Source organism: Temnothorax longispinosus, chromosome 1, assembly GCF_030848805.1.
Source record: "Temnothorax longispinosus isolate EJ_2023e chromosome 1, Tlon_JGU_v1, whole genome shotgun sequence".
NCBI classification, from domain to species: domain Eukaryota; kingdom Metazoa; phylum Arthropoda; class Insecta; order Hymenoptera; family Formicidae; genus Temnothorax; species Temnothorax longispinosus.
The window spans coordinates 1,026,594-1,034,774 of record NC_092358.1 but is presented as its reverse complement, the minus strand read 5'-3'; the positions used below and the strand labels follow the sequence as shown (position 1 = coordinate 1,034,774).

At 45.9% G+C, this 8,181-nt stretch overlaps 1 protein-coding gene across 3 annotated transcripts in view; it reads left to right on the top strand.

Annotated features, from left to right (window-relative positions):
• Positions 1-5,468: 5,468 nt before the first annotated feature.
• Positions 5,469-8,181, top strand: part of Sv (paired box protein shaven) — a 120,181-nt gene continuing 117,468 nt past the window's right edge. For all 3 annotated transcript variants that reach the window (XM_071771574.1, XM_071771585.1, XM_071771564.1), the window contains exon 1: positions 5,469-6,749. The gene's annotated coding sequence lies outside the window, so the exon portion shown is untranslated. The remainder of the gene's footprint in view (positions 6,750-8,181) is intronic.

Below are 8,181 nucleotides of genomic sequence, written 5' to 3'. Positions count from 1 at the left end.
GATTAAGGCATTGAGACGATAAATAGTGTCTTGATTGCCGTCGGTAGAAAAATTCGTGAAAATTATATAATACCATTACGTTATCGGGTAGATTCAAAACCACGTAACTTAATTTAGACATCACATTTTAAAATTCCATAAAGCTGACTCTCTCTTGCGACGAATAAAATTCTCGCTGCGATTCACGTGCGAACGTCGGACCGCGTATGCATAATACATCGAGGTTCATATCAATAATAATGTCTCTCGTGGTGCGTTTTGCGGGCTGTAATAAATTCCCCGTTGAAACGAGCGTGACGAATAAAAATGAAAAAGCCACTCGCGGGGCGGTAGGAAGCGGAACAGACAGAAAAGACATTACCTACCCTTACGTCCGGCAGTCGGAAGAAAGTTGCACCTGCTGCTGGCTGGTGAATTTGCCGACCTACGATTGCATCGCCGTTCGCTCGACCGTCCAGGAATTGTTTTTCCAAGCGATATTAATCTACGCGTATATATATGCTTGATCGATGAGAATCCATTTTCGAAACACCTTTGACGGGCGAAAGTGGCACATCGTTATCGGCCATCGCGCTACGCTATCGCTCTATCATCCGACACAGTTCCTCCTGCGTTTCTAATATCTCGAGAAATACTTCGATGCTATTTATACGCAACGTTCCGCCTAATAATAAGATAATACGTAATGTTCAAATAAAAATCAACTCTTTCGTGTTTCATATCCGATTTGTATTCATATTTCTATAAGAGATCTAAATTACATATAAAAGCGTTTCTTGCCTTTTCAAGATTTGGATTTTACCTCACTGAAGTGAACTATCGAACAACGATATATTATTTATTTATTCGTCTGCGCCATTAGCCCGTGGCAAACGAAAGAGCCTGCTTTCACTCCCGCCGCGGCCGTCGCGTAGCACACCACGCTTCTCTATTTTCTATTTCTCGAGTCGTGCTCCGCGCATCTCTTGTGCCGCCCAGTGCCGCGGGCGAGCTGTCGATCGGCATTCGAGGAGCACCCTGCCCACGTACGCTCCCTTCTTAATGCCCGCAACAAAAAAATAAGACAGCTCGGTGTTACCGCCCTTATCTCTCCGACGCGCGTACCGCGTAATCGACAGATACGCAGAACGAACGCAATTTCTCATTAAATCGTGGGTGTACGGTCGCGGTCTTAAAGTCTTTATTTACGTTTATCTTCCGTTGCACACACCCTGGGCGCATTATCTTGCGAGATCAAAGTATACGTTGATGCGGCGGCTAATTCGCGCCAGCGGCTTCTCACCTCGACGGAAGGTTTCGCGGTCAGGTTCAGGTACCAATTCACGCGAGCTCCTCGCTTCGGGGTTGTGTATCGGGTTCAGCTATGAGAACTGATCTTTGAGTTTTTCTATCTTTCATCTGAATCGGTTATTGACCGCGAGTAACGCACTCTAATGGTCGATTTACTTGAATCTCCCGTATTCTTTTCTTGGGATTTGACGGCCATATCTTTAATATTGCAACGTGTACGAGTTAATTAGTTTTTAGATCGTTATTCATTCATAATTTGCATCGTTATTAATGATATGCCTGACTGCTTGAAAGATGTTTCCTGCACAAAATAACGGAGATCCGGTAATTTTAATATTTATCTCTCGGAAGGCACGTGTCAATTATTTATATATACAATGCATTCCTCATTCCCGAAGAAATTGATTACACGTCCGCGTTGATGTACTAATTAAATAATTGTGATCCACGTGAGGCTCATACCGAAAGAGATCAACCGAAAATTTCGGATCCGTCTAATTACCCTATCGAGCATCTCTGAGTCGCGTCCGGCTACGACCTGACGCTCGTGCCACGGCCACGCAACACCCATTTCGTATGCCGCTATCGTGGCGGACGCGTGCAAGAAGGTCGCGGCTACCGGACTTGCAGTCGAAACGAGGACCTCGCCTCGCGATCGTGACGAAAAGGGAAGAAAGGGGCCCGCCCCTACGAAGAAGGGGCTTCGACTCGTTAAGGCGTCAGGTGCGCGGGACCGTTGACGCACTGCCGTTACCGTATACCATCCCCAGAAGAACGCCGCGCGATAATAATGTATACCATTAATGCGAATACCGGGCGGTGAGGCGCGCCGCGTGCGTGTCTTCGAGGAGCGGCGCGCCACCCTGTTCTTAGACTCGGGGGACCTGGGGGCCATGTGCGCACCTCCGCGAAAGGTGAAGGGCGTTTAACGGTCGGAACGTACACGGTTTTCGGGATCCATCGGGACAGAGCACCAGCTGATCATCGTTCGCTCCCTATCGTTCGGCCGCTCTCTATTTCGGGCCATGTGCTTCCCGCGCTTTTTCTCTGGCCGCCCATCGGGCTAGACGATTTCTCATTTACTCCTCTTTGGTACCCCCCGAGTTCGTTGACTTGTATCCTTGAGTTCGCAACGTATAGTCTGAGACTAGCGAATAGAGTATCGTTTGTATGGAAAACTGCACGAGAACAGGGTGTGCGCGGAAATACAAAACTATATATATCGATTTTTTTATCAGCTATTACAGGAATTACGTGAACACAAATGCGAATTTTAAGATACATCTTTTTAATCCTAGGACACTAATGTTATAAACTATTAGGATTATTTGAATGCTGTATAAAACTGTCTTTTGATACTCGCGTTTTCATTATTAATATTCCGATGCAAACACGAGACATACACTTCCAGCGCATTACACTTGCGCGCCCTGGTGATCGTTTGCCGTCGGCCGGCAAATGCCGCGAGAGAAGGAAGGAAGACGGGCAAACGAGGGAAGCGAGTATCAAGATCGAGATATCATTAAGCCAGGTCGAGTGATCTAGTCCGGCGAATATTATGGGGTCGAACGATGGAAAGTTGATGAACTGGCCGCACGGCAAGGGTGTGCACGAGGGAACGTTGCACCTTACTAGCCGGCACAGGTGCCACAGCTGTTTCAGCAAGTGCAACGAACGCCCGTAGAACACGCAGGCATTAGAACTGTTGCAGACGGTGGGCGCAGCGCAGGGGTAGCGTAAAGGGTGCATAACTATTCGACTAAAGCGGGCGCAGTGAGGTGTTGCGCGTTGTTTTTTATGGCGTGACCGTTGAAGCAGCTCGCGACAACAGGTTGCGCGCACGTGTGACTTTATCTTCATTACCGAGGCCTTTTTTGAACGTCGCGAATTACATCTAATTACGCGTTGCAAAGGCACAAATTTATCCTTAAGCGTTGAAATATTTTCAAGAATAACAAATTTTCTGTAATTATTTATATTTTTTCTATCTAACTTTTTTCCAGCAATACGAATCCGTTAAATGCAGAAGAGTCACACGAATATATAACGCAATGCCGCGTTAGATAATCGAATAACATCATCCATCGATTACTGCTGAGATTATTGTGTCCACGATTAGCGTCTTGCTCGACTTCTAACAGTTCTAGGGTCAGCCGCGCACCGAATTTAACTCGCTTCCGTTTCACACGCCCACGCGCGCGATTCGATGATAGAGGAATGGGCGTTAATTCGTAGTTAGTTGATCGTCGGCATAATATGAGCGCGGCTGTATGCAACAACTTTGTCCAAAGTTTAATTTAGCCGACGACGACGGCGGCGGCGATGGCGGGAGAGCGGGAGGAAAGTTTTGTTCTGTGCAGGAAGCGTGGTTCCGGCTCTCTCGGTTCCGCCCATAACGGTGACGGTGTGAACTTCGTGGATCCCGCGCGATCGCCACGCCGGACTTTTTCGGCGGGATTTGATTGGCGGTGGTGCGCACCGTAATTAAACGGGCGATCATTAAGCCGTCTTCCGTTCTGTCGTCACCGACGGTATACCGACGTATACATGGAACATCAGCGACGCGGATGAAATCAGAAGTTTGTTCGACCTCCGTAGATCCTCGCGTAGATAAGCGGCGAAGAAAAATTCTTGCCGCTTTCTGTTATTTAACTATGGCCGAAGTTAAGTGGTATCTGAAACAGGACGTTCTTCTTTGGTGGATCGAAATGCTTTCTCTTTAAACGAGGATTGAATCGCGACTTATTTACCAAGTATCTTGATTTTCTTTGATGAAACCTCATCGCTCCTTTCGATATCTACGTAGCATAATTTAGTCACAAAGAGGTTCAATAAAGAACTGCTACTCTCTGTCGTTTTCGATACCATTTGTTGACAGTAAACTCGGGATCAGATTTAGCAACGACAGTAGTTATAAGAAGCAACAAAATGGATTCCGCGAGTAATGATTGTCGATCTTAATTTCTTTCATCAATTAGTATTGTTCAATGACGCGGTAAAATGTCGAAGGGAAAAAGAGAAAAGGAGTCAAATTATTTCTAATCATTTCCGAGAAAATATTTGACGTGAGTCGATATTTCTATAACTTATCATATTTTCGAGAGATGATCGATGTTTTAATTTCACCCATCATTGACCTCAATGCTCAAACCACTCTAACGTTATAAATGTTCCGACGGCTGTCGATTAGAAGTTAGAAGTTGAGGAAACATGGCACATTAAGTACGTCGATTCGCATTGTGGATACGACTTTAAATAGCTATTTTATCTTTTCTAGCACAGTATGCGTGCGTTGTTCTCGTCTTATAGAATGCAACAGCAAAAAATCAGTATCTTTAGTAGCATTGTTGTTAATTTGTCATAGCGTTTCCTAACGCAATATTGCGACAAATAGCGTGTAATATTTCTTTCGTCTAACTTATTCGTTTATCTATAACGAGCAAGAAATGAATTCAACTTGATCATAAAGCGATATGTTTCAGATGATTGTTTTATTGCTGTAACAACTGTTAGTCCTGTGTTACATTATTAAAATAATATACAAACACTATACATAAGGTATCTTTTGCGTTACCAGCTTTCTCAGCAAGTAACGTGATTAGTTTCGAAATGATTATAGGAGAATCACTTCTTTCTTTATCTTCTAATCTTTATCGACAAATCCTTTTCACGCAGCAAACTCCTTCGGTTCCTAAAATCATCAGGACGGGAAGGCACGGGAATGCTCTTGTCGTATCTCGGTGGGGGTGTTGTGGTACGAGTGTGCGGTAGAAGACTGGGAAAGGGAAAAGAGAGGGGCCTCTTTTTCATCGTACCTCTCTCTCCGTCCTTTTCCTTTCTCTCTCTTTTTCTCTCTCTCTGAGTCCTCTATTCCCCGCGCTAAACGTCTCTTACTCCGTTTCTCTCTCACTCTCTTTTTGTCTCTCTTGCTCACGGCCCACTGATATCGCGAGAGGTCGCGGCATAAGGGAGAGGGAGAGACAGGTAAGCAGCGGCGTTCCGCCACGGCACACGAAGGCCCCGGGTAAGAGGGAGAGGGCCCCGCGCTAGACCGACAGAAAGAGAGAGAGAGGGGCACCTAAAGCGACGCAGCGCACGGTGGAGGGAGGTCGGCGAAGCGGAGGTGAAGCGCGACCGGCCCTCTCTACTCCAGGGGCCCAGGCTAGTCCAGTCCGGGACAGCACGCCTCCTGCTGCACGCTCCACGAGGTAGAACGACGAACGTAGACACGACGACGTTGAGACCGGTACGACGTTACGCGCGCGGGCCCAACTTCGAACGCGTAAGACCCCCGGCTACTCGCCCTCTATCACGCATCGGCGCGCCGCGTCGTCACCCATCGACCGCGACAAAATTTTGGACTTTTACGTGGGGAAATCTTGTACAAGCAAAGGTGTCCTGTCTTTTCGGTATCCTCAACGCTATCGTTCGCGACAGATTTGCTCAAGGGGCTTGACCGTCTCTTTTGTCACTCGTCGACAATCGAATCGCGACTTCGCTCGGACGTTGGTACATCTGAACGCCTTGGTACTGCTCAGAGTGTATTCTTCAATTCGTGTAGAGGATGTTTCCTGGAATCCTCTAAAGTCTAAAACCCAAAGAAGACGTCTTGTCCTGACGATGGAAAATCCGAGGTAGATCGCAGGACTCTTATCTTCAAAGTACACCGATCGGAACGAGTTTATGGAAAAGAGTGACGAGAAAACAGAAGTTTTCATTTATATCATCCGTTCGATTTCGATGAAAGAAGTCTGCAGCCCACGACGTTCGTGTGTACTTCCGATCCACAACTAATCGCGACTAAACCGATTGCCGATTGCCGCTCCGTCAAAAATCGTAGCCGATATATCGTAGACCCGTGACTTGGTCTCTCTCACCAAGACGATACATCGCCACCCCCACCCGTGAGCACCACGCGTCCAGCCACGCGATCAGCGGGATCAGCGATCCGGAAGGTTTCGCACGGCAACGGTGACCAACGAGCCGGGTATTCTTAATGGACACCTGATCCACGGTGATTGACCACGTCGTCCAGCTGCATCGAGCTACAACGTTATCAGGGTGACGATGATTTTATCGGAATCCTGAAGCTCTCTTCAAGATTATCGAGAACCATTCGAGAATCGTTCCAGGATTTCGGTGTTCGTCACTTTGAAAATTCTCTCGAGAAACTTTCGCAGTTGTGAGTCAGCAAGGTCGTCAAAAAGGGATTCACGTTAGGTGGTGACAATTTACACGTGTGCGGGTATGAGAGACCACTGTGAACAGTGCAACGGGCCACCCGAACGGTGAAGTGAGCCGCGGGGTGTTCAGTGAGCGCAATTTCGAGAGACTTCAACGCCCGGCAAGGAGATAACCGAGGGATATAACCAGACGACTAAGACGACCACGATCACGACGACAACAACGACAACGACGACGACGACGACGACGACGACGACGAGGCTATTCATATTCAGGTGAGGCTTGCCAGATAAGCTGGACTCGTTGGACTAAGTAACTCTTCCCATTGACGCTACGATAGAAGATCGTCCTTATCACCGACGATGATGATTTATCGCGACTCGGTAGATTGCGCAAAACTGTCACGAGGCTCAGATCGTTCGGCCAATCTGTCTTGTTGCATTTGTTAGATTTCTTCAAGGACGAGATATCTCATGCATATTGAATATTTATGGGTTTAAGAGAGATATTGCTTCATTACTACGGAAAAGTTGCCCTTGCTTTCAGTGATAAATGGAAGACGAACAGGCTAAGAAATAACATTTTGTTATATCTCTCCCGAGAATATTATTAATTTTTATGAACGGAGTAGAGATGTGTATTAAACACAGCAATCAAGCGTATCGGCTAATTTTTAAAGATTTAGATGTATGTGCATTCTCTTCTTCATCTTTCTCGGTTTTAGTTAAATCCCATAGTAATTAACATTAATAATCTTTTTTTCATTAAGCGTTTGTTTAATTTTCATTTTTAATTTTTAACCAATACAAACTATGGTATTTTGAGCTAATTAAATTCGAAATGTATAATAGATCGACTTGTCACGTATCATGAACAATTATATGGGTATTCTCGCTTCGAAAATCGTAAATGGGGCAACATTCTGTGGTCAACAGTACGTAAACTACGCATATATACGCAGATCCCACCTACCGACACACGCGCAGCGGGTTACACTCTGTGTTTACATTCGCCAATTACAGATAGACGCTCGTACGCAATAATGATAGATCTGCCGGCGTGGCTAATGACTGGCGAGTTGCCCAGCGCAAAAAGTGACGGGCATGATTTTCGAGCGGAGAAGAGTACGATCCGCGAAGCCGACGGCTTCCATTGTGCCAACACGCCGACTAGGGAACGGAAGTATGGAATGAGATTGAGAGAATTAAAATAGGTGGATATGTAGGAGCGTTATAAATTACCGCGCGAAGAGTTTTTCCGGTGTTGTACTTTTCTTATTCTGGCAGAGCCGCTGGATTGTATGCCTAAATTTAAATCGAGGAAATCCGTTCGGACAGTTATAGCACAAAACTGATATTTATATACAATTTGATAACATTTCGAAAATCCTATTTGGTAGTTCTTTTCCTCTAAGTAGGGTGTGATTTTTCTGATGCACGTATCTATATATCAGGAAGTGAAGTAAATGATGGGTCTTCCCCCGATATTCCCCGTCGGCGGCGAACTTTGCATTCCGGTCTGCTTGCTTTTCTTTCTAGAATTCTATTCGCGCACTCACGCAATGAAATGTACGTATGCACGAATGTACGTGCACTATGTATGTTCGATATAATCACAGGTAAATTAGAGATCATCATCGCGTCGCAATTATTTGTTAGAGCGGTAAAACATGGATGGCATTACCGCCGGCATTAAGAGCGTTACTCA